Source organism: Mesoplodon bidens (assembly GCF_964165515.1).
Source record: "Mesoplodon bidens genome assembly, chromosome: 1".
NCBI classification, from domain to species: domain Eukaryota; kingdom Metazoa; phylum Chordata; class Mammalia; order Artiodactyla; family Ziphiidae; genus Mesoplodon; species Mesoplodon bidens.
The window spans coordinates 128,216,986-128,230,216 of NC_138176.1; positions in this window are offsets into that span (position 1 = coordinate 128,216,986).

Here is a 13,231-nt window from a genome sequence, read left to right on the forward strand (position 1 = left end):
GAACGGTTCACTCTTCATTTTTTTTTAAGGTTTCTCCTAATTATTCCCATATCAGCAATACCTTCCGTTCACCCAACATGAAATAGCAACCCCTTAACCACTCTGATTCCTTAACTCTTAGTCTGCAGTATTTTTCTCCATAGCCTTTATCAACATCTGCTCTCTATGCCTAATTATTTAGTTGTGTCTATCTTTCCATATTAGAATTTAACCTCCATGAATACAGGGACTTTTTCTGTTTCTGTAGCTACATTGCTCTATACCCAGCATATAGAAGAATGTCTAGTATTTAAAAGTAAGGGTGCATATAAGTTTGTGGAATGATAAAATAAATGATTACCTTGGAATACCTCATACCTGAGAGGTTCTCTACCACCAAGATCTTTCATTTTGGAAATCTTTACTTTGACCTATTTCCTATTTCTGTCTGTTCTATTTTCTGAATTACTCCCTTCAAGCTTAAAACTTCTGCCTGCTTTTATATCTCAACATTCCCAATACATCAGTGGACAAACCCTATTATTCTATCATTTTTTCTCATCTCTTTGATATAGATACCAAGAAAAGACCCCACAGTTAGCCTTCTTAAAGGTGTTGTCATCAATAAATTAGTACTACATTTACACATTAACTTCTATCAGGGCCCCTCAATAATGATCAGACATAAGAAATCACTACTATGTGTTTTCTCTGCAGTTTGACAATAGTACAAAATTTCACAAAACTGTACTCTTTGGGTGTACTATGCATTTTCCTTTCTATATATCCATGTTCAAAATGATATTAATTCTTTCAGGCCACTTGAATAATAATGTTTGGTAAAGAAAGCACATGCTATTTTTTAAAACACTGAAGAATTCACTACAAAAAATAAAAAACTATGTTTCTTTCACCTGCTTATTTTAAAAATAGGTTCAGTTTAACAGATCTTGCTGTCTACTTGGTGCCCAGTAATGGATCAAAAGTCTTTTTAAGGAATGGCAATATAGTATAATGTGCTTCAATTAATATATTAATTCCCCAAAACATTCCTATTGTACTAAAGACGTTAATTTACAGAGAAGTACCTGATGTTGGTGCCTAAGTTTCAGCTAAGTAAATAATGATACATAAGTTCATGATCTTGAGACAAGTTTAAAAAACAAACAAGAAGGTATATAATACAGATCACTGAAAGTAAAGTAGTGGGTGTTTTCAAACACTTCAGTGAAGAACTTGAGAGGGGAGGGGGAAAAAAAACCTATACTCTATGGATTAGAACCAATCAAATCTTCACTGTTGCTTGACATAATATACCATTGGTTCTCTTCTAATCTCACCTATTTTTGCATGTTGAATGATCTTATCACAAATTGTAGCTTTAATCCTATCATTGACATGATGGAAAATCTTATTGTCACACTATAGAAATAAGAAACATCTCAAACATGAGAAGTCTTAAAAACAAGTGAACATTGATGCTTCTTATATTATAAATTGTGGTTTCCAGTCAGTAAATTCTAGCCTGTTCTGGCCACTTTTTTACTAGTTTTAGAAATGGACTTCATCATGTTCACTAATGTATCTGGAACTGCCAGTTTCTCTGGGATCAAGGTCCTGTCTACCTTCTTTCAGTGTGCCATGAACTTTACTTCCTATTATTAGGCCTTTGTCACATCTTGCCAAACCTACTCAGAGCCAAATATATACTTACATTGTCTTCTCATCATTACTTGATTCAATACCTTCCTAACCATTGATTGGCTCCCTAGCTTCCTGGTGTTGTCATATCTTCAGGGCCCTTCCATTCCTGGACATACCAGTATGTAGCCAATCCTGTCTCATGTCTTCTTGACTTTCTTTTGTAATACTTTATCTGAGTGTCATCTTTAAACTTATTTCTCATTCTCCTATTTTTGTCTTCTTTTTCTCTCAGATGTGACCTCTTACCTCTTACAGATACCCTTTCACTTAATATCAGGTTTTTATTATTTCTTTTCTTTAGAAAATTACTTTCTTTTCTCTCTCTACCTGTCCTTTACTTCCTCTGTCCCCATAAATACAACCATACCCACTACTTCCCTAAACTAAAATGAAAATAATCTCTCTGAATTTAACTACTTACTGAATTATCTCATGTTTATGTAATTTCCAAACTTCTTGAAAGGACAGTCTACAGACCTGATTTCTTTCTTCTCAAATATTAATCCAGTCAGTCCTTAATACCTCATAAAAGGCGATTTTCATCATCCCATTCCATATTTCAACAAATGCTCCTCTCAGAGTAATCCTTATTGTTTCCAGATTATTGATAACCATTCTTTAGTTCTTATCTTTTTCTGTAGTATTTAAATTATCTCTTATTTTTAACATTATCTCATTCCTTGACGTTAATAGTCTACATACTTCTGGTCTTCTTTTTTCTTGGACCACTTTTTCTTATTCATCCCTTTGACATCTCTTCCTTCTTGTTATAGCATTTTTTTCTTAATCTGGTATGTATTTTTAAATTTTTGTTTTAAATCCTTATTCTTCTCTTTACATTTTCTCTCTGATGTATTTCATCATTCCCTTAGCTGCATAGAGATAATAGTTGAAGGTAATGAACAACTCTAAATATCACAGTCCTTTTCTCAAGTTCTATGAGTGGATTCCATAGGGTGCTGAAGATAATGACCTGAATATACAATGGAATTTTACATTTATAATAATCATATCCAAGTTCATTATTTTCTCACAGGTGAACCCTTTATCCCAATTCTATTCTTAGTAACTAGCAGGTCCCATATTACAATTACCCCAAATTAATATTCAGAATACTAACTAATACTCTAATAATTAAGTAATAGTCTACTTTTTCAAGTTTGTCACATCATATATCCTAATAGTTGCCAAAACCTGTATATTCTTCTTTCTGTTAAATTGTCAGCCCTTTGATATAAATTATTATTACCTTTTGTTGGGTTGTTTAAATAGGTTCTTAAATAGCATTAGGGACTCCAATCATTACTGACCCACTATAAAAATAAACACTCCCAAATAACTACTTAATCATTCTGTTTATAGTATTAAACTTTGTCTTTTATAACCTCTAAACTCTCAAAAATAAAACATTAATTTGACTTTTCAACAAGTATTATGAGTATTTTCCTGTACTCATTTATATACCATCAAATTTACCAGTCCTTGAGTATCTCTGTACTTTCTTACATTTGGTTGTTCCACTTGTTTTTACTGAAAGGCTTTCCCAATAGCTCATGTTTAATCTCAATCTCTCAAGCCTGTACATTCTTCAAAACCTAGCTCTTATATCACTTCCTCTATAAAACTATTCCTAGTTTATTCCTTATTGATATAATCATTTTCCACAAGTTCTCATCACATCTCCTCTTTTGGGGGTATTTATTAAACTGTCTTTTCTTAAGGTTTCAAGCATTCTTTTGAAAAACAATTGTTGAGGATCTCATGTCCTTCTTAATGAGGTCAATCCTACCCACCCATTTAAATGTTGCAACTTTTCCATACTGACAATCCCCATTATTTTCTACTTTCATAGCACTCATCAACTTCTAATATACCATGCATTTATGTATTTATTATGCTTATTGTATACTTTCTTTTGTGCACTATGATGAAAGCTTTATGAATATAGAAGTTTTTGTCTAATTTGTTCACTAATATATTCCCAGTATCTAAAATTATGCCTAGTACCAAGTAGACATTCAACAAAAATTTGTTGAATAAGTGAACATCAACACTAGTCCATGTACAGTGGGTACGGCAGTAAACAATACAGACACACTCATGGGATTACTATTTAGGGAGGGCAATAGATATTAAACACAAAATTAACCTAGGATTAGAGCTCTTGAAAAGGGAAATAATAACCTAGTTACATAAATGACATTTAATCTAAGATCTGGAAGATTTATATATGTTTTTCTGCAATGAACTGTCCAGGTGAAAAAATAGCCTGTCTAACATAGTTGCTCTAAAATAGTTCATGCAGCTTAAGTGATATAAGATGTACACCAAGTGGTTGGAAAGGGAAGCCCAAGTTATATTATACAAGATTTTAACCTAAGAGCATTGAGCAGTCATTACAAAGAACTACAATGATCATACTTATATTGGTTAAAATATAACCTTGGCTGTTTCTATTAGAAATGGATTGGAGGGAAATAAGGATTGATCAGAAAAAAAAACTGCTTAGTAGCTTATTATTACAGTTTATGTGTGTGTGGCAGGGGATGATGACTTGGATTTAGATGGTAATATTAGAACATGAAAACAAATGAAAGACAGTAACTTTTCACATATATGATTTTCACAAAGGACATTACTAATGGCTTAAGGGCAAGAACAAGAGTTCATACACTTTGTTGTCTGGTGCCTTCATACTGAGGAAATGACATTAGGTTTGGATTCAGATAAATCAGAATTTGTAGTTCACTTTCATCCTTTTTAAATGATGTCATTTTATTAGGTAGTCAATTTCCTAAACCTCAGTTTCTCCTCCTATATATTGGAAGCAATCTCATTACTTATGGAGCTTTGGTAAAGGCTAAATATGATTCTGCATGCAAATCCCATAACAGAAATCCCTCAATAAATATGCTCCCTTAAGGGACTGTACAGTTATTTGAGTGTTTTTTTACACTTATAGTTACTCAAAAAATTATAAATATTGGTACCAGATAATTTGGGGGGAATTCTGATTTCCTTTTCAAAAATACAAGTGAAAAAACATTTTAAATTATGCTAGAAATAATTTAGATAATCTCAAACGGTTATAGCCATTCAAAACCACCAATTGTAATAGTAAGATATCTAAAATAAATGAGTTCTCTGATATTTATGTATGCTTTAAGTGTGATACTTTTTAATTTGGAGATCACCACTCTTCCCACAGTTTACTGAGATTTGTCTTCTGATTTTCATTTTGATATATCTTTTTGGTTCCAAACAGAACAGGTAATCACTTAAAGACGTACATATAAAATTTATTAAATGGGATGTGTAACATGGCTTTACTAGCAATTTACTAGCAGTTTTAAAATAAATATTATTTTTCTGCTGGTATCTCCTTCATATATCTTCCAGGTGTATACATGCTTTACATATCCAATAATTTAATAATGCTTTTTTAAATTTTATAAATGAGAAAACTGCACCCCTAGGTAATTAATTGGTGTGTTCAATATTACATAGTTACTTTGATGTCAAAATTTATTCAGTCTTTTATTTCTAAGTTAGTACATCTTTTGGGTATACCAACAACTTCTTATAAGTTATTTATTTCCTCACATATAACCTCTTCTACTAACATTACACTCCTGATAATCCAAAAAGATTCAGTGAAAACAAAAAGTGAGAGAAAGCAAGCAAGAAATGGAGGGAAATAGGAAGTGAAAGTGGGGCAGGGATTAGGGGAAATTCTTTCCTAGAGTCTTGGGAGAGAGCATGACCCTGCGGACACTTTGATTTTGAACTTCCAGCTTCTAGAACAATAGGACAATACATTTCTTTTGTTTTAAGGCATACAGTCGGTGGTACTTTGTTACAGCAACCCTAGGAAACTAATATGGCTGTAATCATCATCATCTTCTGAACAGTTTTGTTTTTGAGGATGACTGCTAAGGGTCCCCCTCATAGAGTGATGTTTTTTGAACTGCTTCCTAAAGCTCCCATAGGGAATACTCCTTGCATGTCAGATTTCAGGAATCTCAGTTGTTCCAAAAGCTTGATCTTTTTCACCAGAATATAAAGAAAAGATAATTTGTTCAAGGACATGTAGATTAGGAGGTTTCAAAACTCACTATTACAGCTGATGTGAGCTGTGGATCTTTGCTGGGTTTGCAGATTTACAGTGAAACATCTGGCTTTGGAAAAGAAGAAAGAAGTGCCTCAACTAATTACCAGGATCAAGAAATACTGTCTCAGTGATCGAGTAGGCCATAGTAAGATGAAAAAAACACTTGTTAAAATATTAAATTATTAAGTCATTGACTGTTGTTTTTTAATATGGGCACAATCAATCATTTATAATGATTATCTTTACTATAAAATGTAAACTTAAATATGTTGAGCCATCACAGAAACTTTAAGCAGCACATGTGAATGAGTAATACAAAACCAAAGTACTGAAAAATGTCTTCTTTGGTTATCCACATGGAAACATTCAAGTTTTGATTTAACCTCATTTGATTGTAGTGTGGCCCATAAAAATATGGGGCAAGCTTTTAAATGGCACCTATTTAAAATGAAATACCAATGAAACACAGGAAAATGAATCTCAGGGGAAGACAACTTAATAAGACTATAAATTTCTCAATATAAATTTAAATGAAATGCCTTACGAGATTGTGAAGGATTGCTGGTTAGCCCCTGGCTATCAGGGAAATTGTGGAAAGGTCTCATGAGACACAAGAGCTTCTGAGAAAGAAAGGTTTTCTGTAAAAGGGGGATGTTATGTTGGGAAATTAATCTCAACTGGAAAACCTAAAAGGGTCGAATTTAATGGGTTTTTGATAACCCTTATGTATATGTGTGGTATTACCTAGCTTTGAGGAACATTCTCTTTGTGTAATAGTCTTTGATATAATTTACAACTGCCACTCATTTTTTGAGTTGTAAGTGGTATATTTTCTTAGCCACCCCAGAATTGATGTGCTGTGTGTCAAATCAGAAAATGTTTCATTTCATATAAAAAGAAAATACTTTCATCAAAAACTGTTTCTTTCCAGAGAAATACTTGCAACACACATTTTTGACATACATTTTGGGGAAAAATTTCTTTTTTATTATCACAAAAAGTCACTTCAGGCTGTGCTGTGGTACTGATTAATGCTTGCCTGGGTGATACTGAAGGTACTCATGTTACACTGTGCTCTCTAGACAGGCATTAATCACTTCCAACACACCATGTTATTTCTGCTCCCAGGTTGGAAGCACTTTTAAAAAAATGCTTCAAACATGGGGCAGAAAACATGGTAAGGAAAAAAATATATATATGAATGGGAAGTTGAAAGGACTATTATCCTCATTACCCAGTTTCTATTACCTAATTATTTAAATTACTGCTGAATTAGGAGACTGCTAAGCCAACAGAAAAGGAAGAAAATCTTTTTCAATCTTTTGTCTTCAAGTCTTAATAAAGGTAAAAATAAAATTGAAGTCAAGATTAACATAACTTTGCTACAACTTTGTAGGAAAAGTAAGGCTTATTGTTACAGTTGTCCTTGATCAATAATTTGTAGGGAGGATTTTATAAGTCTTTGGTCTCCATCTATTTGATCTGAATAAATTGCTTGATGATGAGCTTAGACATTGATTAAAGTATGGCAGTCTTTGACCATACTTCCTGTTTAGTGCTGGCTGGCTGAAAAACCAGAGGGACTCAGGCATAATTTTGAGGCATTTCTCCTTTGCACTCCCTTGAATCAGCTGTTAAACTTCCTTCTTTGCACACTGTCAAAATGACTAATTATAATATCAGTAAAGAGTACATGGCAAATAATAACGAACACTGACAGAATGTCTCATCTGTTCCAGACATGAAAATAAGCATCTTACAAATATCAACTTACTAAATTTTTCAGAATAATCCTGAAGTGTATTCTAATATTATCTTTATTTTGCAGAATTTTTATAAATCAAGGTATATAGAAATTAGATAAATTTTGCAGAAACACTAGGTAACAAGTGAAAGAGCCAGAATTTAAACCCAGTTATATTTGATTACTTTCACTACAATCTTAGCCACTACTCTTAAGATACTTTACTGATAGCACCTTGAGTGTTTTAGGTTCTTCATAGAAAGAACAAAGAACCATAACTATGAGCTTTATAAATCTATAAATAACAAAATTAAATGACTGATTAAAGATGCTGGGATGACAGGAAAGTTTTGCATATGCATACTATTTCAGTCATTAGGGACATAAATTCTTTTTAAGAGAAAAATAATTCTTAATAGGAAACAAGAAGCATTGGCATGTAAAAGGTTCTTTCAACTAGATTGCCTACAAATATGTCCCTTAAATCTATGCTTCAAATATTATTCCTTAAATATCCTACAATAAAATGTAGTAAAGATTGCATATTATTACCAAATAAATAGATAAGTAAACAAAAGGCTGTGTACAGAAGGTAACAGGATGAACTTGTTGATTATAGTTATTATTCATCTTTATTGTTTTCATAACTCAATATTACAAAGGATATTTTTCTTAAGTGGTAGAACATCATGTGATTTGGTCATGTCCAGGCTTACACTAAAGAACATTTGTAAAGTATAATGAGAGAGAAAGAGGAAAATAGAGAGCAAGAGAGGTACATGCTTACCTTTATCCAAAAGAATAGTAAAAATTTTGTAATAACACAATCAGTACTTTCATAACTTATTCTATATTAAATATACTTCAGTTATTTCCAGTTTACCTTGAAGTTGATTTGTCATGAAGAAAGTTTTAGTTTATAGTAATTATATTGCCACAAACATGATGACACATTATATATGTAATAATTATATATATATATATATGTATGTGTATATGATGGTAGGTACTTTTCAGTGGAACATAGCAAGGGGTTATGGGCAGTGGATATGGTTCTCTCCTTTTTCAGGAGATAAGACCTGCCTGCAGAGAATTTAAATGCAATAATAACAGTGAATAAAGGTTACTCTGTTTTTCATTATTACCATATGTCAATTCTAAATAATGCTAATGACAAATTTTTCTTGATATGCTACTTTTCCCCTTGCTATTCCACTATAAATATTTATGAACAACAAATAAGTTAATACTAGCCTATTTAGGACATTGTCTAATTGAAAAAAATGTTGTCATAATTCACATGGTGATTTTATGTTTGTTCATTCTTATATTTTCAAAAATTGTTTACCACATACCTGTAAATACAGGCCCTAGGAATTCACAGATGAACATGATATCACTTCCTTCCCAAAGGAGTCCAGCACCAGGAATGCTGGAGAGAGACATTTAAATATACAAATGAAATAAAACTAATATCATTAATTCTGTATCTTAAACTTCCATGTGTTCACATCATAAAAACTCATCAAGTACACTATAATGTGTACTCTTTATATGTATTTTAAACGTCAATAAAAAGTTGATTGAAAAGCTAAGAAGTTTAATTGAATATGTATGGAACCAACATCATGTTAACTTCATTAATTGTAAAATTTTTATTCATAAGTTTTCAATTATTACTTTTTTAATTAAAAACTTTATTCTTAGGGAAGTTTTAGGTCCATAACAAAACTGAGCTGAAATTACAGAGTTCCCATATGTTCCCTGTCTCTATACAAGCACAACCTCCTCCACTATGGGCGCCCTGCATTAGAGTGGTACATTTGTTAAAACTGATGAAGCTACTGTGACTAATCATTATCACTCAAAGTTCCTAATTTGCATTAGGATTCACTTTGGTATAGAATATTCTATGGGCTTGGACAAATGTATAATGACATGTATCCATCATTATTATGTCATACAGCATAATTTCACTGCCCTAAAAATCCAGTGTGTTCTGCCCACTTACTCCTCCCTCCGCCTTTAGCCCTGGCAACCACTGATCTATATATTTATTATCTACATAGTTTTGTCTTTTCCAGAATATCATCTAGTTGGAATCATATATATGTCTTTTCAGCCTGGATTCTTCCACTTAGTAATATGAATTTAAGTTTCCTCCATGTCTTTTCATGGCTTGATAGTTCAACTCTTCTTAGCACTGAATAATATTCTGTTGTATAGATATACCACAATTTATTTATGCATTCACCTACTGAAGGACATCTCAGTTGCTTCCAAGGTATGGCAATTATGAATTAAGCTGCTATATACATCCATGTGTAGGTTTTGTTTGGATGTAAGATTTCAACTCCTTTGGGTAAATACCAAGGAGTACAAGAGCTTATATGATATGATAAGAGTATGTCTTGTTTTATAAGGAAGATTATATATATAATTTTAAAATTTGAAAGTCAGGTTTCTTGATTCACAGGAATTCCTAGAATACATGATAATTGTCATAACAAGCCATAGCCATTAGATGAGTTACTTTGGGCTAAATTTAAAGTCCAAAGTAAGAATAACTATTTCATAATATTCTAAAAGAAAAATTGTAAAGCAAAATACAGATACATTTTCATATAGACGACATCAAGTAGATTGAGGCCTTCAAAATAATGGTACCCATTTCATTTTTTTCTCCTCTGAATATTAGAAAAAAATAAATTCCAGAAAAGTAGGGCCTGGTTAATCATACAATGGTTAATATCTTTAATATCTAACATAATCTAACATGACATATATATATATATTATATATATATATATATATATATATCTCAGAAATGCTGTTTTGATCGTGCATTGTGCGTGAAGTTTCAGTAAGTCACTTTGGAAATTAACCACTTCTTAAAGTTTTGACTTAATTGCATAGAAATCATTACCTACTCTAAAATAATGTAATTTAAGAGCAAAGAAATACTGAACTTGGTAGAACGTTATAGAAACCAGGAAGTTTATTGAGCAATAATTAAATATATAATAAATTATAAATATAATATTGGTGTGCAGTAGAATTTCATAAAACTGATATGCTTGTTCTTTTTTTTTTTTTTTTTTTTTTTTTTTTTTGCGGTACACGGGCCTCTCACTGTTGTGGCCTCTCCCGTTGCGGAGCACAGGCTCCAGACGCGCAGGCTCAGCGGCCATGGCTCACGGGCCCAGCCGCTCCACGGCATGTAGGATCTTCCCGGACCGGGGCACAAACCCGTGTCCCCTGCATCGGCAGGCGGACTCTCAACCACTGTGCCACCAGGGAAGCCCATGCTTGTTCTTTATAAGGGAGATTTATACTAGAAAAAGAGGAGAACTGAATCTATGCTAAAACTAAAGTTTTTATCAATTTATTACTCTACATGTTTCTGCTTTTGAATTTCATTTTAACTTGAGTCTATTGGCTTAAAAGAGAAAAACTGTGACTATCCTAAAACTTCTCAAGAGTTTTAAGTGAAGTACCAAGTATATTACATATATTTATGTATACATGTATATATATCTATATCTATATCTATATCTATATATATATATATTATACAGTTCTTGTTTAAGGCCAATTTGCATTCAAAAAATAAAGAAAAAAAGAAAAGAAAAGAAAGAAAACTTTGGAAGGATGAGTAGCATTTTACAGTGGTAACTGGGGTTCCTGGGCACAGAGATTAATATATAGCAACTGTTGGCATAGCCCAGGAATGTCTTTTTAACAACCTGCCAGGTGCTGCTGGTTTTGCTGGTCTGGAAACCCTGCCCCTACTTGCTACTCACCCACTGTCTAGTCTGTACAACAGCAACCTCAGCTTCCCCAGAGAGACTGTTAGAAATGCAGAAGCCCAGGCCTACTGAATCTGATTTTAACAAGACTCCCAGATGATGTATATGTACATTATAGTTTGAGAAGCAATACCCAGAGCATAAGAATATGGAAATTTTATTCGGGAAGGTGGCAAATATGAACACTGTATAACAAAATTAACTCTAGAGACCTACCATACTCTTATACGCTCTAAAATTTTGTGTACATTAACATGAAACAGGAGGTAAAAGGAAATTGGAATGATTCACTTTATGTGACACTTCATAAAATACAAACAAATAGATAAAAAGTTCATGGGAATGATTAAAAGTACAGAATACAGATAGGATTATTATACAGCAGCTGAATAGTATTGATTATTGGATATATGAACTATTGAGATCATGATTTATTTATATGCTATCTTCATTTCTAATTTGAAAAATTGTAATCTTAGTTTGAATGCTACTAAGAATCAATATTATGTACACTTAGCAATAGAAAAATAATCTCTTAGAGGAATAACCCTATAGGGCCCAAATGCAGCTGAAGGATGAGCCTTGTGTTTACTAAATGTCAGGAAAATCCAGGATAACCTCTCACACTGTCATTCAGTGTAAAGCATGCCTTTTTCTGTTTCTTTCTTTCCCCATGATTCTTACTCTTCTAATGGGGTCATTTCTAACTTGACAATTCAGGTGCTTCATCTCTGCAGAGCATATTTTCTAATGTGTCACCAAAGTGGTAATTTATCTCTCCTTGTCCCTTATCACTGGGTATGAAACATTTAATAATTGACACTTTACACCGTCTGTATTAAATCACTTTGTCAGCAGTCTTTCATTTACTGGGCTCCACACAATCATAGCTCTCAGTCCCCATGGTTTGAAAAGAAGCAAATATATATTGTCTTGAGAAACATCACCTTCTTCAATAGTGGAAGTGTCAAATAGTCATCATGTTTGTTCTCTAGTGAGTTTCAAATAACTTGAGAAAAGGACAATAGCTGCAAAAATTCAGATCCTGCATTTCTGGAAATTACAATCAGTATGGAAAAGGAAAGTACTGTGATTAGTGTGAAAACATTTCTTTAAGAAGAGTTAGAAAAGTCAAAGCACTCTCTTTTTTATGGTCTTGAGCAAGGCTTTATCTTTGAACCTATTTCTCATTTATAAAAATGAACAGATTGTACCAGATGAGCATTAACTCACATTCTATCTTTAACATTACCTAATTCTATGTGAATGACTCATGTTGCCTCTTGGAGAATAAAAACGTTATGAAAACTGTTTTATAAATTATATATCAGCATTTAAAACTAAATGTGAATGTTGAATGCTTCTTACTTTATTTACCCTGAAGGAATGAGTACAGTGATGAGATTTGAAACATTATGTGCTGTAATGGCATAGGAATATCTGAGCCAGTGGAATTTCCAATGTCCTTTTTTTTTTTTTTTTGTGGTATGTGGTCCTCTCACTGCTGTGGCCTCTTCCGTTGCAGAGCACAGGCTCTGGATGCGCAGGCTCAGTGGCCGTGGCTCACGGGCCTAGCCACTACGCGGCATGTGGGATCTTCCCAGGCCGGGGCATGAACCCGTGTCCCCTGCATCGGCAGGCGGACTCTCAACCACTGCGCCACCAGGGAAGCCCTCAATGTCCTTTTAATTCCACCACAGTAGTAACCACACACACACACACACACACACACACACACACACACACAGTTTCTGCCGTAATTTCTTGATGGGCAGGTCATATTAACACAAAAAATGATTGGCTAAAATCTAGAAATATGACCAAATAGTCATGTGGAGGAAAAAAAGAGATGAAGGCTACTTCAGGATACAAAAAGGAACGGAG